The sequence below is a fragment of the Triticum aestivum genome, chromosome 7B (assembly GCF_018294505.1).
Source record: "Triticum aestivum cultivar Chinese Spring chromosome 7B, IWGSC CS RefSeq v2.1, whole genome shotgun sequence".
Classification (NCBI taxonomy): Eukaryota; Viridiplantae; Streptophyta; class Magnoliopsida; order Poales; family Poaceae; genus Triticum; species Triticum aestivum.
In genome coordinates, this window is record NC_057813.1 from 626,467,560 (window position 1) to 626,494,357 (window position 26,798).

Here is a 26,798-nt window from a genome sequence, read left to right on the forward strand (position 1 = left end):
CCTGTGCGCGCTTCCCTCCCGGCACCAGTTGCCCACATTCATGCCGCTGTAGAGAGGCCGCTCCCAATTGGCGCTGGCCCAAATCGAACATGACCTCTCACTGTGCCGGCATTGAAGCGGTGCGCCGACCGAGAGAGCACCGCTCGCGGCACACCCGGCTGAACACGCCTCGTCGCCGCACTCATACGGCCAGAGGCTGTCCACCTTACTCCATTAAACTCGTGTGTGTGCCGAGAAACCTACTTCGGCCACACGTAAGTTCACGAGCCGCCCGTCATTAAACACAACGCTGGTCGGTTCTGGTCATCACCCGCTATTTAAACGATGCGAGACGCCGGGCAAAATTCAGAACTTACTCTGCTCCCATCTCCTCCCTGCGCACCATTTTCTCCATAATCTTCATGGCATCCGGCGAGCGGGAAGACGAGTTCTTTGGCATAAAAGTTGGCTAGGTGGCCCGTCGATCCTGCCGAGTGATACGTCTCCAACGAATCTACTTTTCCAAACACGTTTGCCCTTGTTTTGGACTCAACTTGCATGATTTGAATGAAACTAACCCGGACTGACGTTGTTTTCAACAGAACTACCATGATGTTGTTTTATGTGTAGAAAAGAAAAGTTCTCGGAATGTCCTGGAAATCCACGGAGGCACTTTTCAGAATAAATAAGAATTTTTGGCGAAAGAATCAAGGCCAGGGGGCCCACGGGCTGTCCGCGAGACAAGGGGGCGCCCCCCCCCCTAGGGGCGCGCCCTCCTATCTCGTGGGCCCCCGGACCTCCTCCGACCTCAACTCCAACTCCATATATACCGTCTCGGGGAGAAAAAAATCAAGGAGAAAGTTTCATCGTGTTTCACGACACGGAGCCGCCGCCAAGCCCTAATCTCTCTCGGGAGGGCTGATCTGGAGTCCGTTCGGGGCTCCGGAGAGGGGGATTCGTCGCCGTCGTCATCATCAACCATCCTCCATCACCAATTTCATGATGCTCACCGCCATGCGTGAGTAATTCCATCGTAGGCTTGCTGGACGGTGATGGGTTGGATGAGATTTACCATGTAATCAAGTTAGTTTTGTTAGGGTTTGATCCCTAGTATCCACTATGTTCTGAGATTGATGTTGCTATGACTTTGCTATGCTTAATGCTTGTCACTAGGGCCCAAGTGCCATGATTTCAGATCTGAACCTATTATGTTTTCATGAATATATGTGTGTTCTTGATCCTATCTTGCAAGTCTATAGTCACCTATTATGTGTTATGATCCGACAACCCGAAGTGACAATAATCGGGATACTTCTCGGTGATGACCGTAGTTTGAGGAGTTCATGTATTCACTATGTGTTAATGCTTTGGTCCGGTTCTCTATTAAAAGGAGGCCTTAATATCCCTTAGTTTCCACTAGGACCCCGCTGCCACGGAAGGGTAGGACAAAAGATGTCATGCAAGTTCTTTTCCATAAGCACGTATGACTATTTACGGAATACATGCCTACATTACATTGATGAATTGAAGCTAGTTCTATATCACCCTATGTCATAACTATTGCATGAGGAATCGCATCCGGCATAATCATCCATCACTGATCCATTGCCTACGAGCTTTTCACATATTGTTCTTTGCCTATTTACTTTTCCGTTGCTACTGTTACAACTACTACAAAAACCCAAAAACATTTACCTTTCATGTTGCTACCGTTACCATTACTATCATACCACTTTTCCTACTAAATACTTTGCTGCAGATACTAAGTTATCTAGGTGTGGTTGAATTAACAACTCAACTGTTAATACTCAAGAATATTCTTTGGCTCCCCTTGTGTCGAATCAATAAATTTGGGTTGTACTTCACCCTCGGAAGCTGTTGCGATCCCCTATACTTGTGGGTTATCAAGACTAATTTCTGGCGCCGTTGCCGGGGAGCATAGCTCTATTCTCTGAGTCACTTGGGATTTATATCTGTTGATCACTATGAAGAACTTGAAAGACGCTAAGACCAAGATTTTGCCCTCAACTACGAGGGGAGGTAAGGAACTGCCATCTAGCTCTGCACTAGATTCTCCTTCCGTTATTAGTAAGCTTGCGACACCTAAACCTGCTACTGCTATGAATTCTGATATGTCGCATGTTATCGATGATGCCACTTCTGCTTTGCATGATACTTATGATGAAACTACTTCTGTGCGTGATACTACTTTGCCATTAGGTGAATTTCTAGATGAACAACTTTCTAGAGTTAGGGGGAATGAAAATATTGAAGATGCTATTGATGATAGTGATGATGAACGTTCCCCCAATGATTATGTTTTACCTGTTGTTCCTAAGGATTATGTTATGAACAAAGAAGCTGCTGAAGCTATTCTTGCTTGCAATGATAGATCTGATCTTAAGAAATTATTAGCTAAATGGAAGCAGCAGTCTCTTAATGCTAGAATCAAACCCGATCCTACTTTTGCTACTTCACCTATCTGTGTTACTGATAAGGATTATGAATTCTCTGTTGATCCTGATATTATTACTTTAGTTGAATCTGATCCTTTTTATGGCCTTGAATCTGAAACTGTTGTGGCACATCTTACCAAGTTGAATGATATAGCCACTCTATTTACTCATGATGAGAAGTCTCGCTATTTATATATCCTTAAGATTTTCCGTTCTCATTAAAGGGCGATGCTAAGACTTGGTATAATTCTCTTGCTCCTGGTTGTGTGCGTAGTCCCCAGGATATGATTTATTACTTCTCTGCTAAATATTTCCCTGCTCATAAGAAACAAGCTGCCTTGCGGGAAACATATAACTTTGTGCAAATCAAAGAAGAGAGTCTCCCACAAGCTTGGGGGAGGCTTCTCCGGTTGCTTTATGCTTTGCCTGATCATCATCTTAAGAAAAATGAAATACTTGATATCTTTTATAATGGACTAATCGATGCTTCCAAGGACCACTTGGATAGTTGTGCGGGTTGTGTTTTCAGGGAAAGAACAGTCGACGAAGCCGAAATACTATTGAATAATATGTTGACTAATGAAAATAATTGGACTCTTCCCGAGCCAGTTCCTGAAGTAATTCCTAAACCAATTGAGCCAACTCCTGAGCCTATTCCTAAACCCACTCCGAAGAAGAGAGGTGTTTTATTCCTCAGTCCTGAAGATATGCAAGAGGCAAAGAAATAAATGAAATAAAAAGGTATTAAAGCTGAAGATGTTAAGAATTTACCTCCTATTGAAGAAATACATGGTCTTAATTTACCGCCTGAAGAACCACATTATCTTGATAACCCGACACAGGTAGTGAAGGTAAATTCTCTCTATAGATATGATAAAGTTGAAATACCCTCTACTAAATTTCATAGCCCATGCTTAGATGAATTTGATGACTTTATGGCTAGACAAGAAAGTTTTAATGCTTATGTTGGTAGAGAGTTAAAGAATAATGCTTTCGAGATAGGACGCGTAGGTGATAATCTGGCTAGAGTTAAAGATGAACTTCACCGCGTTAGCAAATATGCTTCTATGGTTGCTACTCAAGCTGAGCAAGTACTCAAAGCTCAAGACGATTTGCTTGATGAATTGAAAAATAAAAATGACTTTGCTGTTAGAGTGGCTACTAGAACTGGTAGAATGACTCAGGAACCTTTGTATCCTGAAGGCCACCCTAAGAGAATCGAGCAAGATTCTCAGAGAAATAATTTAGATGTTCCTAGTTCTTCTAAGAAGAAGAAAAAGAAGAATGATAGGACTTTGCAAACTTCTAGTGAACCTATTGCAGACACACCTGAGAATCCCAATGATATTTCTATTTCTGATGCTGAAACGCAATTAGGTGATGAACATGAACCTAGTGATAATGTTAATGATAATGTTCATGTTGATGCTCAACCTAGCAAAGACAATGATGTAGAGACTGAACCTGTTGTTGATCTTGATAACCCACAATCAAAGAATCAACGTTATGATAAGAGAGATTTTGTTGCTAGGAAGCACCGCAAAGAAAGAGAACCATGGGTTCAGAAACCCATGCCCTTTCCTCCTAAACCATCTAAGTCAAAGGATGATGAGGATTTTGAGCGCTTTGCTGAAATGATTAGACCCATTTTCTTACGTATGCGCTTAACTGATATGCTGAAAGCAAATCCTTATGCTAAATATATGAAGGATATCATCACAAATAAAAGAAAGATACCGAAAGCTGAAATTTCCACCATGCTTGCTAATTACACTTTTAAGGGTGGAATACCAAAGAAACTTGGAGATCCAGGTGTTCCAACTATACCATGCTCCATTAAAAGAAATTATGTTAGAACTGCTTTATGTGATCTTGGAGCCGGTGTTAGTGTTATGCCTCTCTCTTTATATCGTAGACTTGAATTGAATAAGTTGACACCTACTGAAATATCTTTGCAAATGGCTGATAAATCAACTGCTATACCTGTCGGTATTTGTGAGGATGTGCATATTGTGGTTGCAAATGTCACTATCTTAACGGACTTTGTTATTCTTGATATTCCCGAGGACGATAGTATGTCTATTATCCTTGGTAGACCTTTTCTTAATACTGCAGGGGCTGTTATTGATTGCAACAAGGGCAATGTCACTTTTCATGTTAATGGTAATGAGCATACGGTACACTTTCCGAGGAAACAATCTCAAGTTCATAGCATCAATTCTATTGAAAAAGTTCCAACTATCATTTTTGGAGGTTTTGAATTTCCTCTCCCTACTATCAAGAAAAAGTATGATATTCTTATTGTTGGGGATTTTCATATCCCCGTTGAGGTAACTTAGTGTTATTCGAAATTTCTCCGGTTCCGTGTTATTCGGAGTGAGTTTGTTAACAAGACTTGATCAACCTTGTTAGCGGCTTCATTTTGATGATCACGAGATGGATGAAACTAGAAGGCACAACCTTCTGTACCCTCTTTTTACTTTCTATTATTTAGAATAAATAAAGAAAAAATAATATTATCTGTCTGTTTTCTGATTTATCCGTGCAATAAAAAATAGTCCGAAAATAAAAGTGCTCCAAATGCCCTGCAAATTTAGTATGATTTTTTCTAAAATATTTGAGGATTTTAGGCACTGAAAACACTGCAGGAGGGCCAAGCACCAGGCCACGAGAGAGGAGGGCGCCCCCCCCTGTAGGGTGCGCCCCCTGTCTCGTGGGCCCCTGGTGGCTACCCTCCACTTATGCCAGCACCAACACACTCCATCTTCTACCCAAAAAAATCCCCGTCCAGCTCAAGCCCGAGTTCTAGCTTATTTTGCTGCGATTTTCGATCTCTTAGCTCAAAGCTCCATTCGCAAAACTGCTTTGGGAGATTGTTGCTTGGTATGTGACTCCTCCATTGGTCCAATTAGTTTTTGTTTTAGTGCTTTATTCATTGCAAATCCTTGCTGCCTTGGTGACCCTGTTCTTGAGCTTGCATGTTAAATTTTTGAGGTCCCAAGCAATTCCAATGCATGATATAGGCTCTAGGCACTTGTAGGAGTAGTTGTTATCAATCTTGTTTAGTTTTATGCACTTTTATTTTGAAGTTACTAAAAATTTCAGAATTTTTCAGAAAATGTTAAGGAGGTTCTTTAAAGGCTCTTCTAGCCAAAGTCTAAGGAAAAACAAGACAAAGAGAAGGAAAAATCCAAGTATAATCTTCCTCGCTTAGCGGAAGTACGGTCATGTGAATGGCCATGTGAGGATTTCTTAAAGGAAGCCGTAATTCATGAAGACTTTTATGCTTTAATCGAGACTGCAGGCCTCACCAGTTTCATGAACGACCGAATCGATCAGTATATCTTACTTACCAATACTTTCGTGCAAAACTTTTATTATTATCCTAAGAAGTCACCGCCTTCAGTATCATTTCATTTATATGACGAGTTCAAAGAAATGTCTTTACGTCAATTTTGTGCGGTATGTAGGATACCTTATGAGGGAGAATTAGAGGAACCCCATCGTGAAGATGTGGCTGGCTTTGTTAATATTATTGTTGTAGAAGAGCCAAAGAAGGGTTCCGAAGTGAAAGTCTCTAGCATACACTTTCCTGTTTTACACTACTTTACCATATTTGCTAGTAGATGCTTAATTGGTCGTGAGAATAGTGGAAACTTGAGTGTTCCTGATATTATCATGCTTTGCTTTATGGGAGCCGTCGTTGCTAAACAGCTAGCCCTGAATCGTACAAAAGGCCCCATATTTGGAGGTATCTATGCTGCACATCTTGCTAGACATTTTCAGATACCCATTAGGCACCATGAGGAAAAGGAGACAATATTGCCTACTCACATTCTAGATTACAAGAGCATGAAAGCACATAAGTTTATTGTTGACAACGAAGATAGGATGCTCTTGTATAAACTTAGATTCAATAAGAAACACTTTGAGATTATTATTTTGCCTGCGTCTCTGTTGTTTGATTTGCTTGCAGAAAAATTTCTCGCTACACCGGAGGCGGTGAACAATCATCTTGCTCAAGCTTTTACTCCAGAGCCTGAACCTGAACCGGAACCTGGACTGGACCCTTATCGCGCATCATCTGTCCAGTGGGATCCGGAGATGACCAGCCAGTATTATCCTGATTATACCTCTCCTTACACCGGAGAGAGTAGCGGCGGTCCTTGGTATTAAACCAACTTAGGCCAAAAGCCTAAGCTTGGGGGAGTATGTATTTCTCACCGACTTTACATTCATGTTCACACACTAGTCATCGGTGCTCATACTCTTTCATTGTACTATCCATGTTAGTTTAAATTTATTTTTCTAGTTTTCTTCTTGTGTGTTTGTTAAACCTTAAGAAAAAAGAAAAAAATAGTTAGTTTAATTTCCTTGCTTGTAGTAGAAATTAAAATGAAAACCCAAAAAGATTTCTCATTCTTCTTTTACTCGTTGGGAGTTTTCCCGTGTAAATAGTTTTCTTTTCTTTTCTTTATTTGGAGGGTCAAGAAGAACATATTGAAAATGCTTAGTGGCTCTCATATGCATGATTGATTATTTATATTTAGAGCCCATATTACTTGTCCTCTCTCTTGAGTTGAATGCTTGCAGATTCCAGCTTAGTCCAATGCACGTGCACTCTTATTATTATACACTTCGTTCGGTCGTGCAAGTGAAAGGCAATAATGATGATATATGATGGACTTATTGGGATGAGAAAAGCTGGTATGAACTCGACCTCTCTTGTTTTTGTAAATATGATGATTCATCGTTCATGAGTCAGCTATTATGAAATAAACATATTTGCAATGACACTTAGAGATTATAGTTGCTTGTGCCATGCTTGATTAGCTATGAGTTATAATGGTTTACCTTGCGTGCCAACATGCTATTAGAATGATTATGATGTGATATGATGGGATGGTATCCTCCTTTGAATGAATTGAGTGACTCGACTTGTCACATGTTCACGCATGTAGTTGAATCAAATCAACGTAGCCTTCATGATATTTATGTTCATGGTAGATTATATCCTACTCATGCTTGTATCCCGTATGAATTAATTTTAATGCATGCTTACGACTGTTGTCGCTCTCTCAGTTGGTCGCTTCCCAGTCTTTTGCTAGTCTTCACCTGTACTAAGCGGGAATACTACTTGTGCATCCAAACTCCTTAAACCCCAAAGTTGTTCCATATGAGTCCACTATACCTTCCTATATGCGGTATCTACCTGCCGTTCCAAGTAAATTTGTATGTGCCAAACTCCAAACCTTCAAATGAAATTCTGTTTTGTATGCTCGAGCAGCTCATGTTTCAACTGGGGCTGCCTATATCTTCCATGCTAGGTGGGTTATTCTCATAGGAGTGGACTCCGCTCCTCATTCACGAGAAAGGGCCGGTAACCGGGATGCCCAGTCCCATGATCCAAAAAGATCAAAGCAAATCAAAATAATTAAACAAAACTCCCCCAGGGCTGTTGTATGTTGGAGGCACTCGTTGTTTCGAGCAAGCCATGGATTGATGCTTGTTGGTGGTTAGGGGAGTATAAACCTTTACCATTCTGTTTGGGAACTGCCTATAATGCATGTAGTATGGAAGATACAGCCATCTCATAGTTGTTGCGTTGACAGCGAAAGTATGCCGCTCAAAATGTTATTCAATCTCTATTTTAAAATCGAGCTCTTGCGCCTCTACAAATCCCTGCTTCCCTCTGCGAAGGGCCTATCTATTTACTTTTATGTTGAGTCATCATCCTTCTTATTAAAAGCACCCGCTGGAGAGCACACTGTCATTTGCATTCATTATTATTGGTTTATATTGGGTATGACTTGACTGGATCTCTTTTACCGTGAATTACAATGTTTAGTCAGTCCTTGATCTTTAAAGGTGCTCTGCATTTATGTTTTGCAGTCTCAGAAAAGGCTAGCGAGATACCATTTTGTTATATCATGTTATGATTATTTTGAGAAAGTGTTGTCATCCGAGTTTTATTATTATGACTCGCTAGCTGATTATGCTATTGATATGAGTAATTGTGAGACCTATGTGTTATTGTGAGTATGGTTAGTTCATAATATTTGCTGAAACTTGAATGTTGGCTTTTCATGTTTACAACAACAAGAGCAAACCGAGTTTGTAAAAGTTTTTATTTATCACTTTCTGTTTGTCAACTGAATTGCTTGAGGACAAGCAAAGGTTTAAGCTTGGGGGAGTCGATACGTCTCTAACATACCTACTTTTTCAAACACTTTTGCCCTTGTTTTGGACTCTAACTTGCATGATTTGAATGAAACTAACCCGGACTGACGCTGTTTTCAGCAGAACTACCATGATGTTGTTTTATGTGTAGAAAAGAAAAGTTCTCGGAATGTCCTGGAAATCCACGGAGGCACTTTTCAGAATAAATAAGAATTTTTGGCGAAAGAATCAAGGCCAGGGGGCCCACGGGCTGTCCACGAGACAGGGGGGCGCCCCCCCCTAGGGGCGCGCCCTCCTATCTCGTGGGCCCCCGAACCTCCTCTGACCTCAACTCCAACTCCATATATACCGTCTCGAGGAGAAAAAAATCAAGGAGAAAGTTTCATCGCGTTTCACGACACGGAGCCGCCGCCAAGCCCTAATCTATCTCGGGAGGGCTGATCTGGGGTCCGTTCGGGGCTCCGAAGAGGGGGATTCGTCGCCGTCGTCATCATCAACCATCCTCCATCACCAATTTCATGATGTTCACCGCCGTGCGTGAGTAATTCCATCGTAGGCTTGCTGGACGGTGATGGGTTGGATGAGATTTACCATGTAATCAAGTTAGTTTTGTTAGGGTTTGATCCCTAGTATCCACTATGTTCTGAGATTGATGTTGCTATGACTTTGCTATGCTTAATGCTTGTCACTAGGGCCCGAGTGCCATGATTTCAGATCTGAACCTATTATGTTTTCATGAATATATGTGTGTTCTTGATCCTATCTTGCAAGTCTATAGTCACCTATTATGTGTTATGGTCCGACAACCCTGAAGTGACAATAATCGGGATACTTCTCGGTGATGACCGTGGTTTGAGGAGTTCATGTATTCACTATGTGTTAATGCTTTGGTCCGGTTCTCTATTAAAATGAGGCCTTAATATCCCTTAGTTTCCACTAGAACCCCGCTACCACGGGAGGGTAGGACAAAAGATGTCATGCAAGTTCTTTTCCATAAGCACGTATGACTATTTACAGAATACATGCCTACATTACATTGATGAATTGAGCTAGTTCTATATCACCCTATGTCATAACTATTGCATGAGGAATCGCATCCGGCATAATCACCCATCACTGATCCATTGCCTACGAGCTTTTCACATATTGTTCTTTGCTTATTTACGTTTCCGTTGCTACTGTTACAACTACTACAAAAACCCAAAAACATTTACCTTTCCTATTGCTACTGTTACCATTACTATCATACCACTTTTGCTACTAAATACTTTGCTGCAGATACTAAGTTATCTAGGTGTGGTTGAATTGACAACTCAACTGCTAATACTCAAGAATATTCTTTGGCTCCCCTTGTGTCGAATCAATAAATTTGGGTTGTACTTCACCCTCGAAAGTTGTTGCGATCCCCTACACTTGTGGGTTATCACCGAGCCAGGCAACTCTCTGCTCCACCTTCCTCGATGCTCCAGGTTGTTGTATGCCAACTCACGGAGACAGAAGCTCCAAGCCGGTGCGTCGTTCGGCAACTCGCCGCTTCAAGCTAGCTCGCCAAGGAGTGGTGAGTTGCTCCAGGCGGACATGTGGGGGACCGCGGCGGCACATGTATTGTGGCTCTCGTGGACGATGATGTGTCGCACCGCGCCTCCCGTGCCTGCGACCGCACCATCCGCTATCTTGCATGATTGCGCCCGACCGGCGGACAAAGAAGTCGGCTTCACGGAGATCGAGGAGGCGGCGTCCAACATATCCACGATCAACGCCATCATCAAGGAGAAGTGGGTGAGGCCCAAGGAGGAGAAGTAGAACATGTCCACGCTCAACGCCATAAGGTGGCGCGGGGACGGCGGCATAGCCACCGGCCATCGGCGACGCAAGCAGGGCCGCGTAGCCAACGACGTGGCAAGATAGTCCTGATGGCCCGCGGGTGAGGCCCAAGGAGGCCCGGCGCAGGAGGCCGTGGCACCGGCATCGAATATGCATGAACGACGTCGGTCCATGGATTCGTGACGTAGGTCCAGGGCGGGGTGGACTGCTGCTGACGAGGCACCCCCCCCCCCATGTGCCTGCAGCTGCTACTTCGGGCGCCTGCGCCGCGGCAGTTGTTGTGCCGGCTGCCGCCAGGCTGCTGCTGTTGAGGCGAGGGAGGAGCGGGTGGCGCGGGCGGGAGCGGGTGAGGTTGGCGGCGGTGTTGCCGAAGTCCTCATTGAGGCCGACCGTGAGCGTGCTGAGAAGGATCATCATCGATCTTGGCTCCAATGTCACGGAGCTCATCAGACAGCGTCTTGAGGCGGCAACAGTAATCATCAATTAATTGATCATCTTGAATACAACCAAAAAATTCTTGCTGGAGAAAAACGCGGTGCTGAAGACGGTTGTCGGTGAAGAGGCTGTTGAGCTTCACCCACACAAGCGTGCGCGTCATCACCATCGCTCACGACGATGTGAAACAAGTCCTTCGAGTTGGTGAGGAAAAACCACCGGATGAGCGTACCGTCGATGGCAGTCCACATGGAGTCATCCTTCGTGGCGCTTGAGTCGATGGAGCCGTCAACATGATCCATGAAATTGTACTCGCGAAAAACAAGTGAGGAGTAGGTTTTCCATGCATAGTACATGGATTCATGGGGATCAAGAGTGATGGAAACATGCTCATGGATGTTGACGTTGCAGATGTCGGTGGGATCCGGGCCGACGAAGGGGTTGGTGGCACCGGAGATAGAGGAGTTGAAAGACATGGTGGTGGTGGGGAAAGAGAGGCGGTGGCGCTGCGGGGTAGGGTGATGGCGGCGTGGCGGCTATGGAGAGGGAGAGGCGGCGACTCGGCCTAGGGTTTTGGGAGGGTGGGGGCGAGGGAGATGGCAGCGGCGGCTTAGGGTTTTGGGAGGGTGGCGCGGCTGCGGGGAAGGGGAGCAGCGGTGATGGGGATGGGCGGCGCCGACGGCTAGGGCAACGGAGGGTTAGGAGAGGATCGACGTGCTATCTGATACCATGTAAGTTAGGAAGAGAGGGATTGCATGCATCGATAATTCCATTGACTGTGCACTAGGCACATATATAGATACAAGGGGTGCACCTAATGTCTTGTCTCCCAAGATACATACAAGTTAAAAGGGGAGGGAGACGTGATAGGTGCAATATACACAACCCAGAGCTATATACGTACATGCAAAGTATGCATGTTTGCGGACTGCCCCCTCCCCCCCTCCCTGGTCAGCAGACATATGCCGAAGCAAATTTGCGGATCAGGGTTGGAGATGTCCTTACTACTACGCTAGCTGATAACTACGTGGGAAATCTTGGTTGTCTTCGTAAACTTTCCGATTTCTTCTTGCAATTGATCTTGATTTGCATTTCATCGTAGAAAAGTAAAATAATTGTTGTCATTCTTCTCGCAATTGATCTTAATTTGCATTTCATCATAGAAAAGTAAAGTGATTGTTGTCCTTTCTATGATGCAAGTTTCCTTAGCCTAGACTGCGGCGGGAAGACTGGCGATTTCACGGATGAAGTTGGAATCCACTGGACCTCAGATTCCAGTTTCATCTCCAGTGGTCAGACGGCAGCCCTGTCTCCCCAGACCCAGCAGCTTCAGACGCAGTACAGGAGCCTGCGGTACTTCCCTGTGGACAGCAGGAAGTATTGCTACAGTCTCGACGTCAGACAGAGAGTGCGCTACCTAGTGAGGGCGTCCTTTCTCTACGGCAGCTTCGACGAGAGCCCGGTCTACCCTAAGTTCGGGATCTCGCTCGGAGCTGCGCGGTGGTCCACGATTGAGATCGATGACCCGTGGGCGATTGAGGTAGAGGAGGTTGTTCTGTTGACGCAGACGTCAAAGCTCAGCGTCTGCCTCTCAGATGCGGCGACGGGGCGGCCGTTCATCTCGACATTGGAGTTGAGAATGTTCACAGGATCGCTCTACGCCACGCCGTACGGGTCGGAGTTTTTCCTGGGCCTCTCTGCTAGGGTCAACTTCGGCGCGGAAGGAAACGATTCGATCAGGTATACATCATCCTTCTTGTAGTTCGTAATTTATTACTCATGTTTTTACTTATTCCCTCAATCTAGTTTCACTGCACCAATAGAAATTACGATCTTACCTAGAGCCATATACTTAGGTGAAATAGAAAAAACTAAGAAAAAGGTTTATTTGGGGCTCGGTGAGGTGCGCTGAGCCACAGTCAAATGCTGCTGTACGCAGGAATCATAAACGCCACCCAAGCCACACATCATCCCCCAAAACCCACCTTAGTTGTGTTCTGAAAACAGGGTACAGAGATAACAAATTGAACAATTAAACACTGTATAGTTAGTGCGCTGAGCCATTGTATAGTTAGTGCAGTCTCTGTTCTCATTGGCATAAAAATAGCAGAAGGCAAATTGGTGTTTTAAAAAGCTGCATCACTATCAAAGGATTGCTGGGTATGTAGGTACCCGAACAAAATCATCAGGAGAACACCTTGTACCTGCATTTCATCGAAAAGGTAGCATGCAAGAAGGTGCATTTCATCGAATAGGTAGCATGCTGCTGTATGCAGGAATCGTAAACGCCAGCCAAGCCACACATGATCCCCCAAAACCCACCTTAGCTGTGTTCTGAAAACAGGGCACACAAATCGAGCAATTAAACGCTTAGTGCAGTATCTATTCACATTGGCATAAAAGGTGCATCACTATCAAAGGTGTTCTCGTGATGATTTCGTTCGGTACATCACCTTGTACATGCATTTCATCGAATAGGCTGCATGCAAGAAATCATTCTTCTAGCCCTGGTCACCTCCCTTCCCCAGATCCCCTTCATGCAACTCTTCTCCCTAGAATCCATGACCAAACTACCAAAACAGCTGCAACCACAAGCAATTGGCGTGCATTCCAGCATCTCATTGCAAGCACAAGGAGACAAATCAGCAATGTTAACCAGGGCCAGGGTCATGCCCACCACAGCGAGGGCCTGCCGTCTCGACCCGATATGCAAGCACAATTAGGACCCGATCGCAATCTTGAAGTACGAGGTTGCTGGAGGGGATCGAGCGCGGAAGGCCACGGCCGCCGGCGCCTCGCCTGCTCCTGCTTGCAGTCGCGATCACCGGCGACGGCGCCCCGCCGGTGCCTCGCCCAGTCCATTGTGCACCGGTGGCGCTGCCCCCCGACTGTCCTGCCGTGACAGATGAGGAGGGACACCCCTATTTTCTTGTTTCGTTTTTTCTTTTTTTGTTTCTCCTTTTTTTTCTTATTTAAATAACTCGATAGTTCGAAATAGATTCAAAATTCAGAAAATTGTGAATTTTTGAAAACCTTCATGGAGCCAAAAATTGTCCCTTAATTCTAATAATATACACGAATTTTAAAAAGATTCATGACTTATAAAATGTTCATGAATTTGGATATTCATGAACATTTTTTATCAGATGAACAAATTTTGAATTTTATTCACCTATTAAAAATGTTCATCAATATTCTTATCAGCTGAATTTTCAGTTTTCAAACTGTTCATTAAATTCAAAAAAAATTTATCTGACAAAAATATTCATCAATATCCAAAATTCACGAATATGTTTTAAAATCACAAACAATTTTCAAATTCATGAACATTATTCGAATTCAGGGACATTTTTGGCTCCACGAAATTATTTTAATTCGTATTTTTTAAATTTTAAAACTATTTCAAAATCCCGAATTATTTAAACAAGAAAACAAAACCAAAAGAAAACACAAAAAAGAAACAAGAAAATAGGAGGCGCCCTGACGCTGCTCATGGACCTCCTGCGAGATGGGCCGGCCCATCTAATTGTCTCTTCTTCGGATTTTAACCCGCAAAAAACTAGGCTGGTAATGCGATCGAACTAGACACCCACAGCAACCACCGGGCTGTCTAACAAGCTTGTGCACAGTCACTTTGTAGCTTCTTTTTATTTCCTTCTTTAGTTCGGTTTTTCTATTTTCCTTTGTTGTTTCTTTCACTTTTTTGTTTTCTTAAATGCACGTTTTTTTGTTTACTTCGTATTTTCTTAAACCCATGAACATTTATTAAATTACATGATTCCTTTCAAATTCGATGATTTTTTTTCCAAATTTGATGAAATTCTTTCAAATTAGATCAAAATTTTCAAATTCAATAAACTTTGTTTCCAATTTGATGAACATTTTTCATAATTGGTGCGCATTTTTAAAAAAATTATGAACTTTTTAGGATTTTTTCACTTTTTTTCGTGAACTTTTCCAAATTCATAAACTTATTTTTCAAATTATTGAACTTTTTCAAATGCTCAAATTTATTTACGGTTTTGAATTGTCAATGGTTAACAGTTTTTTTTGTTGAGAAATACTGTTTAACATTATTCTTTGCGAAATACTGCTCAACATATGTACAACGAACGACCGAGCTAGGAAAATAATCGAGTCAAGCAATCGAACTGCGACCTCGCGATCTGACTGTTTTTGCGCTTAATGGCCCGGCCCATCTGTCAGTGCACGTGAGCGCCAGCGGGCGAACTAGCGCCTGAAGCGCCATTTAGGAGCTCCCCTATGTTGTTTTTTTACGTATTCACGGACGTCCTAAAATGCTGTTTGCGCTGGCCAATATTTGGGCTTTTATTGTGTCCGTTCTAGAACCTTCTTTCCTGAAGTGACTTTTTCTTTGCTCTTTTTTCTGCTAGTTTTATCTTTTTTCTTTTTATTTATTTTATCTGCACTTATTTTAAATTATTAATTCGGTAACATTTTCTGAGATTCATGAATATTTTTCTTAATTCTTGAACATTTTTTTAATTGGGTTTATTTTATGAAATTTTGATTTTTTTTAATAATTAAGTGCATTTTTTAAATGTATGCACCTTTCCCGAACTCACGAAATATTTTATAAAAGTCACAAACAATTTTGAAATTTTGGTGTTTTTATAGGCGCACTCTTCATAGACGAGTCAATTTCTTTTTTCGCCAAAGTTTTGTGCTTACAACCAGCTCCTGCCAGCCCATGTAAAAAACAAAACTTCTCCCGGGCCATCCTTTACCATGCAAGCCACCGCCACCTGAATTCGCCTCCTGTTTTCAGAAGAAAGTAACCCTGAAATCCCTCGCCCCTGAAGGACATCCATGCAAATACAATTTTCTGTTTCTGTTTCAATGGCAAGAAGAGGACTTCCAAAAAAATTCCATCATACGCGTGTCAAACAGCATGTTTATTAGTAATTATTATGCAGCGATTTAGAGTTACACTTCCAATCAGCAGTTACACTCTCTCATCTGTGAGAGCAACCTCCAGCGGTACATCCCGGAGCTCCTTCCACCCCCATCCATTATATTCACCCCCGGAGTGCGCTCATCCACTGTCGCATGCGTGTACGCAGGAATCATAAACACCAGCCAAGCCACACATGATCCCCCGAAACCCACCTTAGCTGTGTTCTGAAAACAGGGCAGAGATAACAAAGTCAGTAATTAGGCATCTAGCTATCGCATCTCTGGCGTGACCCCACCTTCTGTGTTCTGAAAGCTCCTTGTCATGGCCAAGAAAAGGATCTGGCGTATATAGTTTTCAGAAGAGAAAGACCATTGGCCCTGCTTTATATATATGAAGCAACAGTTGATACAAGTTTGCTGGGTTTAGTTTAGTTTACTTTCATCCACTTTGCCAATGTGTTAAAGTTTCTGGTACATGTGATGTGTTACGATAACATTGCTGCTGCTGCTATCATCTCAGGTACCCAGATGACCCTTTCGATAGGATCTGGCAATCTGACCTGGTGGAACCACTGGAGATGGCCGGAGGGACCAGGCGGGTGTCCACCTCGAGGCCAGTTTTCGTCGGTAGACAGGAAGAGCCGCCACAGAGGGTCATGCAGACTGCAGTAGTCGGCCAGAGGGGTTTTCTATCCTACGAGTTCATGTTCCAGAGGAACCCAGGGCATTCATGGGTCACCATTTATTTTTCAGAAATAGAGGATCTGGCGCCAACAGAAATCCGAAACTTCACGGTAGAGGTTTCAGATTGGCCAGAATACAACGGTCTGACGGTTGATGTGGCAGCGGAGGCTGGAGGTAAATACCGTCTCTATGAGCTAAGGTGTATCAACGTATCAGTTCATCATCTTCTCTTTATGGAGTTGAGTAAGAGGAGTGAATTTTCCAAAGGCCCTATCATCAATGCTATTGAGATATACAACTATCTACCAATTGCTGCAGGTAAGCAATCGTCCTTTTCTATACTAGTGTACAGTACCAATTTTGAATTGCATCTTCAAACTCATTACAATGCTTAGAATCTTCAAAACTGCATCCCACTGTTTCAATCTCGATATTGTTTGCAACTACTTTCTGTAAAGGATGTCGTCTGGCGAATACTTTTAATACATAAGAGCACAAGACACCGTAAACATGTGAAATAAGCTCAAAGTCACAACCTAGTCTCGACAGCTAACGAACAAACCTCCATCCACCAGCATGTGCGGATTAAAATAAATATGCATTTATTCATAAAATAAAATAAAATAAAGATGCACCAGACCTTTAATCAATTTGGGCTGGGCAGCTTCCAGGAGCTCATATGTCTTGACACAATAACCTGCATGTCCAGTTAATGTAGTTAATGCTCAGTAAATTCAGTTGTGTATTTTGCAAACCTGAACTCGAAATCTTACATGTTCAATACCATCTGCTGATTTATTTTCCTCACAAAAGTAAAAAACACCATCTGCTGCATTCAGACTTTCAAAGCAGAACACCATAGCCACATGAGTACAACCAGCATGCAGTACAAATGACTTCTTCATATTGCAGGAGCATAGCACAATAGCACACCAATGCACTTTCACATGCTTATATTTGAAAAACGGGTTCCAGCTTAATTCTGGGAATACATAATTGTTGAAAGCACATGAATAACAAGCATTGTAGGAAATTTTCAGTGGGCGAGTTTTCCACGTAATAAAACGTTAGCCAGTGACCTATACATGTTTTATAATCAAATACCGTAAAGATTCACCTTATGCTTGGAAAGAGCCTTCCTAGTAAATCTTTGTTGATTCGTCTAGCTCTAGCAAGGAACAAGCCAACTTACCTATCTAGATATGCAGAAATGACCCTTAGCTAGCAAACAACTCATATATTGCTAGACATTTTTTTTAGAAATCAAACATTTTAGTAAAAACACCTGGCCTGTCAAAGTGTCAATGGAAGTAATTGTGTATACAGCCTTCGGGTTTCAGTAAAAACAGTACTAGTGATATTTTGAATACTGTACCCTGATGAAAAAGGTAGAGTAAGGAGTGACAGCTCAAGTAAGAAATCAAGGAGATTGAACCTGATATCCACAGATGGGCAGTGGACATGAATCATGATGAATAGTGTGCTACTTGCGCTGCATCACCAATCAATGTGTACCATCATAAAAGAATGTGGCACAGCCTTCGGCATCAGCAGCGGCATACCATTTGCCTGAATACAAAGGAATAAAATCTGATCCTAAATCGGTCTCTGCATCCAATCCAATAGAATAGAGAGAAGCAGAGTGACCCTGGGTCTGCCGGGAAGAAGTCAATGCTCGAACAATGCGTACAGCGGGGAGGCGGCGTCCAGCGGCTAGGTTTACTTTTTTTTAGGGGTGCGGCTAGGTTTACTGGGTGGCCGCTGCTCGTGCGCCTGCGAGCGTGCTGGTGGCTGGTTAGTCGCCGCAATTGCTTAATGGGCTGGCTGTTGGACTAGTTTTTCTGGGCTGGGCCTAAGAAAGAGAATGAAGCCTAGTAGTAAAAAACAAATCCGCGAATTTGGAGGGTAGGCTCAAGCCTATCGAATCCTGCCTGGTCAATTCGCCACTGTCCCACTAGTATGTCTGTTCCAAATAAAAAAAAAATTGTACTGTTAATATGTCCATGTTACAAATCTTTGCTAAAAAAATACAAAATACATAATCAATAAATAAATTCGGCTCTAATCTTTTCTCTCTCTTTTTTTTGGAAAAACTCTAATGTCTTCTTTTGTATTGGCAGATGACAGTCAGCATGCCACACGACGTAGACGCACGATAATAATTGCTGCATCCACGTCCGTAGCCATTCTGTTAATCATCGCTGCTACTGGATGTTGTTGTTACTTCAGGAGGAAGAAGAACCCTCCAGACGGTGAGTGTCCGTTAACTAACTGCAGTACAGTATATTTTGCGGCTGCAATAGCTCATTTAACAAGCCTGATATTATTGCAGCACCAGCAGAAGAAGAACTTGCCTTGCTCGCATTCCAAGCAGGGCCGACCAGATATACGCACTCGGAAACTGAAATTGCGACGAACGGATTCGACAGATCCATAGGCTCCGGAGGGACTGCGAATGTTTATTACGGAAGGCTGGCGGACAATACCGAAATTGCAGTCAAACGTCTGAACTCCCGGCAGAGTGACAGTGATTTCACAAAGGAGGTTAGTTTATTCTGAATTTTTTACTCTTCCATATGATAATATATCGTGATCGAGAATTCTATATGGGCCATAGTAGTATCATATAGTACTATTATCTGGGCCATTGGTCCACCTAGAAATTCACGCCTCCTGCGATATAACTCGTGTATTGATGCATGTCCACCGATTTTCAACTCGTTTGTCTATAGTCATTAAATAAGCCCGACCAATTTAGTCCTGACGGTCTTGCTCGATCGCAACTTTCCTGGACCATCGCATTGCTTCTCATCCCCTCCAACTATATACCTGGCCAAACCTCGGGCCAGGTCGGGCTTCAGGCTGGGCCTAGCCAAGTCCAAGGTTAAAAAAAACTAGGCCCGGGCCTGGTTTTTGGGCCCAAGCCCGGCCCAAACGCGCAAAAGCTCGCCAGGCCTCCCTCAAAAAGCGCAAAATCTAGGCCTGAGCCCGGCCCGGGAGCAGCGGCGGGCCAGGCCGAGTCAGGCTTTTTCGGGCTGGGTCAGGCCGGGCCACCCATGGGCTTTATGTAGTATAGGCAGGATCGGTCAGCCCTCCAATCTTCAAATTTTGAACTTTCAAACGTGTGAACAACCCACGACTGCATTAATGACGCGTGGCAGTGCATGAGCCACTGTTTCAAGCAGCTTCAATTTCACCAGTGGTCATGTACAGCCGGACTTCAAGCCCTAGCCCGTCCCGAGCATTGTCAAATGGCGCCATCACCAGCATCGCTTGATTCAACAGGCCCATTAGTGCCTCATAAGCTCACACACCTGCATGTCCTAACCTCACTAGCTCCCACGCATGCCTGCACGTACATTCTGTTGTGCCTGAACGCAAGTGTTGTCGAAGTTATATGATCTTTCTGGTAATGCTGGAGGTGCTCTGCTAGTATGTCGGGATGCTGTAGGGATCTCCCATTTTTCTGTGTATCATGCATCACTACAATTTTCTCAGTCATGCGCCAGATCAGAAACAGAGATGCAGTTAACTGCTCCCGCCATAACCTCAAATTAAAATCAGCCCCGTTAGCCATAACTGTTGTTCCCTCTGACTGCAATCCCCACGTGACCTTTGGTACATGGGTTCCCCCCTACCACCAAAGGGGATATTTTCTTCCATTTGGTAACATGTGGATGGGGGAAAACGAATCGTTCTAGCGTCTGAATCACATAGCAGATATATTTTTAATATTACTAATAAACATGTAATTCCTAAAAAAGTCTAAACAAAAACCACAAAATAATTCTGCAAAATGCATAGGACATTACAAATAATTTCAGGATTTGAAAATAATCGAAGGAAATCAATGAACTTGTAAACTGATTAAATAATAATATATTGAGAATATCATCTCGACACACTTTTGAGAAAATCGTCTGAGGTGCATTGCTTAGGAAGTTAATACAGAACAAGTGAGCTAGTAGGTGGATCAGTGATAGGATAAACCAATTGCATTTTTATCTAATACAGTGTTTTTCTAGCCCATGTAGTTTTTCTTCATTGCAGAAGTAAAAGGTATGTGTAATACGTGCAGCAATAACTTTGGCTGCAACAGCCTTAAAAAACACATGGGCTAGAAAACGAGCCTTGGAAGATTAAATCATGAAGGTTCCCTTGTACTAACTGTAGTTAGGGAAAAACCCTTCACAACACCAAACAGAATTGCATAATCAATTGGCACAAGGAAACATTGATGATACCCATTACTACAAACTGATCCCCTTCAATGCACAGATCTACATCAATCAGTTGTAGTCCAAGTTAAATTACGCCCCATATCACAATGCTAGAATGAGGAGGTGGTAACCTTGGTTGAAGTAGGTGTCTGCCGCTGCCGCTGCCAGATGGGTCAGGAGCTTCGAGGCGGAGGGTGATCCCGACGGAAAAGCTCAAATGCAGAGGAGGATCTTGGTGGACGGCACTTGTCGGTCGCGAGAGAGCGATCTGAGTATAGGGTTTTCTCCCTGACCTATCGACACAAGGCGATTATACAATAATATGAATCAAATAAGATATGGATCAAAGAAAAACTACCTTCTGGATCCTAAATTAATAAAATAAAGAAGTGAATTTTCAAATTTTCAAATTTTAAATAAGGAATAAATCATCTTTTTCTGACACATTTGGCATGACGCTAGAACATTCTTCCAAGATGGTTTTGCTGGTATTGATCCAGATTTGGATGCTCAAGTGGAATTTGGAACATTCCAAAAAATGGGAGATCCAACTACAAGGAAACAGGCAGCCTCTCCACTATACCCCTCGTCTTCTAATTCCTTCCATTCGATCAAAGAATTCTCTATAATAATTCGCAAATCCAAATTTACTAATTATTCTCTAGTAGCACCTGCTCCTGTCACAATTTCCCAATTTCGAAATGTTGCAAAGCCTGGGGTAGAAAAAAAAGGGAGAAATGATGTTGTTACAGGATGCAATTTCCTCTTCGAAGAAACCTCATAATCGTAAAAAGGTGGGTTTTTTAGTGCTGGGCCTAGCAAAAGAAAAATCACCAGGATGGGCCGCGAAAAGGCAAGGGGTCTTTCCCCTCCGCGTGTCATCAAATGGCGTCATCCACTCGGTCCAGGATCCCGCGAAAAGTGCCCTTGTAACACAGAATATCGCCCGTTTTCCCTCCAATAAACAAGCAACCATTGACTTCTTCTAAATGGAAGGAATCTTTCAGAAACGAAACGTTCAATGTTCAAACATTACATCCATGGAACCCTAGCCATATCTTTGGAATTATATTGCAGGGGCTGTAGGGATGGATGCGTAGAATAGTACAAAATATATTCTACGTCTTTCAGCCCTGATATTATTACCAGTATTTTTACAATAACTTAAAAGTGAATTTGCTTTAATTTCATAACAAAATCAGAAGTTGGTGATTACAGTTACAAACAAATTACGTTCTCCACAAGTGAAATAATCAGGGGTAATTAACAAGGCTCAAACATCCAATGAAGGAATTAGCAGCATTCCCTTAGCCTGGCAGACTACAAATGTTCTAAGAACATAGCCATATATTTATCTTCGTTGCCATATTATTTCACAAATATCAGATGGTCATATCAAATGTGTTGCAGATACCAAAACACTTAATTGGGGCTGTTTGCTACATAAGATTAAGAAAGGAAATTAACAGTCTTTGCCCTATCAGAGTAACTATGTCAAATATAGCTCCACCTGGACATACATCCATAGCTAAAACATAGTTCATCATGTAGGGCTAAGACAAGCAGAACACTGCTACCAGAATGCACATCTGAAGGGAAAATTCTTGCTTATTACTGAAACATTCAAACACAACATTGGCAGATCAAAAAAGAATAGAACTATGCCTTGTAAATATATTCCAAATGGTGATAGCTCGAGTGAAATGTTTGTACCATTATTACAATTGGCTGATAATTGGCTATTTAGCAACCAGCCATTTTAACAGATTCACACCAGATTCAATTGACGCCGTTTGCTACTGAATTACATGTGTTTCAATCAAGATCAGAATTGGGTCCGGGCAACATCTTTAAGAACAATGTTACAGCTTGTTTCTCCCGATTAGATACCGTTTGCCAGGGTGCAGGGGGACATTCCAGCTGACTAGATATTATTGAGAGGATGCCGCAGAAATTTGTGAAATCTCGTGTCGTTATTTAACTCCCATCTCGTAGGAACAAGAGACGAAGCTGATGACAACACACGCTCTCCCGAGATTTTCAGCCTCTTCCACAAATCAGAAAAACTTGCGAGAGGATAGTTAAACTCGGCAACAATCAAAACTAAAGACAGTTATAAAACAGAGTAAGAAACTAAAGTAGATGATAGATCATGGCTCAGATCGGTATAACAGGTTTTTCAATCATGAATTTTCAGAAGCAGAACTGGCATGTTTGCTTGAAATGTTTATCATCACCGCCATGTACAAACAACATAATGACAGAAATAAACCGAGATCAGAAAGAAAAAGGGATCTGGTATTTGCAGTGGCTCATATTAAGAAATTCAACCATGTTTTCCCTTGTACTTCACGAGTTGATCAGAAGCGCGGGTAAGATTCTAATCACAGCCACCAAACCACAATCCAAGATCCGAAACAAAAGAGGGGAAAACGATGTGATGCGAATGTATCCATTACTCTGACACAGGCTGCTCATCCACGCGTAGTGTCGCGGCCTGCAACACTGAACGGCGGTGTGGATCTAGCACAGCATTGGGGCTTTCCTTCATCACAGCGGACCGAGATCCGTCCGACAAGCCCGGGGTTAGCATCGTGCAAGACAAGAAAATTACTCATCGGCAAGAGAAGAACGAGCAAAACGAAGGGAGAGAGAGAAAAAAGTGTACGCAAGCAACAATCATATTGCCTACGGGAAGCCATGGCAATTGAAACGATTTCTTGACGCGTCGATCTATCCCCTCCTCGCGAAGATGGCGGCATGGGGGCCGCCAACTTGTCAGGAATCGAGAGGGGAAAACGCAAATAAGCAGGATCGAATTTATGAAAAAGAACGAAGAAAATCGCGGAGGGGAAGAGAGGGGACGAGGGCGAGAGGTACGGGATGAAGATACGGCGGCGACGGCGGCGGCGGCGGCGGCGGAGGCGGGTGCTGGGAACCCTAGGAGGGAGATGGGATTGGAGGACCGCTTCGGAGTTTATTTATAGCCTCCCTGGCGGCGAGTGGAAGGAGAGGCCTTGGCGCGGCGTGGGATTGGAGAAAACCTAGGAGGAGGAGGAGGCTTTCCGGGCCTCTTTGGACTGCTGACCGTTTATTCAGGAGATGGGCTGGGGTGGTAAAATTAGGCCCGTGTAGGTCGAGAGCGTGGGCCTGGAATATCTTTTGTGTACGGTGCAATTTTGACTAAAAGGATTTTTTTTAGGGGAACTTGCAACTTTATTTAAATTAAGCAAAGTTTGGGACCTCGTCCGCTACAACATGAATAATGCAGTCTGGAGGAAAATCAAAATAAATCATAGTATCATTGCATACCCCCTCTCTAGCCAGACCATGCGCCGCACCATTGGCAGAACGCCGAACCCAAGATATTTTGAACTCCTATCGAGTTCTCAGTAGCTCCTTGATCTCCTCCACAACTGGGCCAAATGCCGAGAGGTTCCTGCCTTCACCTTGCAGCATCGCCACCACCTCCTGACAATCCAGCTCAATGTGAAGCCGTTGCACGTCCATAGTAATCGCCATTTGCACTGCACTCTTCGCTGCCAGAAGCTCAGAAAGTTGTGGGTGGCCGGCACCTGGGAAGCAGAGCGCAGCTCCTCCCCTAAACGCGCCATGGTGATCCCTGAGAACCACTCCTCCTCCCCCCCCATGTCATCCGTTCTGGCCGTCGCTCCATCCGCATTTGCCTTGGTCCATCCCGGCTCCGGTGGAAACCACCTTTCCGGTCGCCTTGGCTCCTTGATCGACGCCTCCTTCGAGTGAACTAGCCGCCATTCTTAGATGTAACTATGGACTTTCTCCGCCAACTCACGAGCATCCTGGATTCTTCTGCCGTCCCTAGCATCATTTCTTGCACACCAAATCCCATACAAAGCATGTACCATCGTTTCACGCTCAACACCGCTTGCTTCCGCAAACCAGGCCTTGAGCCACGCCACGAGCTGAGACAGAGAGCCATCCATCGCCGGGGCCTGACCACAGGCTCCCCCTCGTTCTCGCACAAATGTTTCCAGAATAGCTCGGAGTGAGGGCACACCCAAAAACAATGGTATATAGTTTCTTCTCTCCCACACGCACAGCAGAACACACCCGGTTTGATCCGTCGATGGTGCAGTTCTGTTCTGACCGCTAAACCATTCTTCAGCAGCCTCCAAGTGTGGATCTTGGCCTTCCCCGGCGCATTGGTGTCCCATAAAGCAAGCCAAGCTTTGTGCTCATCGCTGGGCATCGACGATCCCGGCTGTCCGGTTTTCGCGTCCCGTAAACTCATGCCAAAGTGGTAGGCGGACTTGACAGTGAACTCGTCGTCTTTGGTGAAGTTCCATGCCATATAATCTTGCATGTTCGGCCCCCCACCACAATATGCTTGATATCTTCAACATCGCCCGGTGTAAACATCATCTCCAGCTTCTCCAAATCCCATGCATCGCCAAACTCATTCAACAAGTGGCTCACGTGCGTAATACTTGGGATATACTGTTGTCCTAGCGGTTGCAGGCTACCTTGGCACGGAATTCGGTTATCATGGTGGACCTTGATGGAGGAACCGTCCCCAACTCTCCACACAATGCCCTTCCTCAATAGCTCTCGGCCATGTATAATACTCCGGAAGGTGAAGGAACCACCTGTCGGGCAAGTAGCATTCATGATCGATCCGTCCGGAAAAATATCTTGCCTTAAGCACATGTGCACAAAGCGAGCTCGAGTACTGAAGTATTCGCCATGCTTGCTTCGCAAGAAGAGCTTGGTTAAACACCTCTGCATCCCTAAAGCCCATTCCTCCTCTCTTTGCCTTACACATTTCTTTCCAGGCCAGCCAATGCACTTTCCTCTCTCCTTTTGCTTCTCCCCACCAGAAGTTACACGAGATCGAAGTCAGGTTCCTGCACATGTTCTTGGTGAGTTGGAAGCAGCTCATAGTGAGAGTTGGTGTGGATTGAAGGCCGGACTTGACCAGAACCTCTCTTGCCGCTTTAGACAAACCTTGTCCTTTCCATCCAGATACCTCCTTCCCTGCTGAACTTTCTTTCACATATTTGAATGTACCATCTTTGGATCTCCCAACCAGTGTTGGCAGTCCTAGATATTTTTCACTCAGCGCCTCAGAGTTGATTCCAATAATACCTTGAAGTTCAGTCTTGCATGCATTACCACATCCTTTCCCAAAAAATATCGAGGATTTTTGTAAATTAACTTTCTGTCCCGAGGCCTCCTCATAAACCTGCAAGATATCCCGCAGCGCCTCAAAATTGCTTCTCTTCCCTTCAAGGAAGACAATACTGTCATCTGCAAAAAGAAGATGTGTGATATGGGGGCCAGTGCTCCCAAATGACACTCCTTTAATGTTGTTATCTTGATGGGCCGCTTTCAACAACGCCAAAAATCGTTTCCACACTAAAAGGATTATTGTGTATGCACAAAAGGGAGGCATTTCCTATTTAGCGCTGCAGGCGCCCGTTAATGTGTATTCTACAAATGGGCGCCTGCAACCGCTTTAGCTGGGCTTGGCCCATTTCCCCTTTCTTTTCTTGCTGTACAGCCAAAAAATAAGGAGCGAGGTTGTTGGGATTCGATCTTGCAACTTCACGGTTGTTGATGTGAAGCACAAACCATTCCACCATCCAATGTTAGCTGCTCAGGTAGTACTTCTTCCACGTATTCTTCTTAGTTTTTTTCCCTTTTCTATTTCTTTTTTCGTCCTTTTCTTATTCTAAATGGTTTTTTTCTTCTATTTTTTATTCTTTGTATGAACAGGAAAAAAATATCTCGTTCCTGTTTGTTCAATGAACTTTTCAGATCCATCGACATTTTTCCCAAATAGATGAACTTTTCTTAGTATCTATGAACTTTTTCAGAATCGATGAACTTATTTTCAAATTTGCTGAACTTATTTTAAATTGGATGAACTTTTTCGAAATTCGATGAACTTTTTTCGAAATCAATGAACTGTTTCAAAATTGATGAACTTCTTTCATATCCGATGAATGATTTTTTCAAATTCGATGAAGTTTTTTCAAAAACGATGAACTTTCTTTCAATATGATGAACTTTTTAAAACATTGCTGAAAATGTTTTCAAATTCATGAACTTTTTTCTCAAATTA

At 43.5% G+C, this 26,798-nt stretch overlaps 1 long non-coding RNA gene and 5 other non-coding genes across 6 annotated transcripts; all 6 read right to left on the minus strand.

Annotated features, from left to right (window-relative positions):
- Nucleotides 1–15,692: 15,692 nt before the first annotated feature.
- On the minus strand, nucleotides 15,693–23,659 carry LOC123157131 (uncharacterized). The gene is made up of 3 exons (XR_006478725.1): nucleotides 17,249–23,659; nucleotides 17,116–17,172; nucleotides 15,693–16,016 (listed from the first exon to the last, which is right to left on the minus strand). It is a non-coding gene; the product is annotated as an uncharacterized lncRNA (long non-coding RNA).
- LOC123163450 (small nucleolar RNA snoR97) lies at nucleotides 22,656–22,761 on the minus strand. Its single transcript, XR_006481904.1, has one exon. It is a non-coding gene; the product is annotated as a small nucleolar RNA snoR97 (small nucleolar RNA).
- On the minus strand, nucleotides 22,846–22,940 carry LOC123163341 (small nucleolar RNA Z223). The gene has a single exon (XR_006481858.1). It is a non-coding gene; the product is annotated as a small nucleolar RNA Z223 (small nucleolar RNA).
- Nucleotides 23,004–23,088, minus strand: LOC123163467 (small nucleolar RNA U36a). The gene has a single exon (XR_006481920.1). It is a non-coding gene; the product is annotated as a small nucleolar RNA U36a (small nucleolar RNA).
- LOC123163470 (small nucleolar RNA snoR134) lies at nucleotides 23,140–23,295 on the minus strand. The gene has a single exon (XR_006481923.1). It is a non-coding gene; the product is annotated as a small nucleolar RNA snoR134 (small nucleolar RNA).
- LOC123163455 (small nucleolar RNA snoR111) lies at nucleotides 23,358–23,477 on the minus strand. The gene has a single exon (XR_006481909.1). It is a non-coding gene; the product is annotated as a small nucleolar RNA snoR111 (small nucleolar RNA).
- Nucleotides 23,660–26,798: the final 3,139 nt, after the last annotated feature.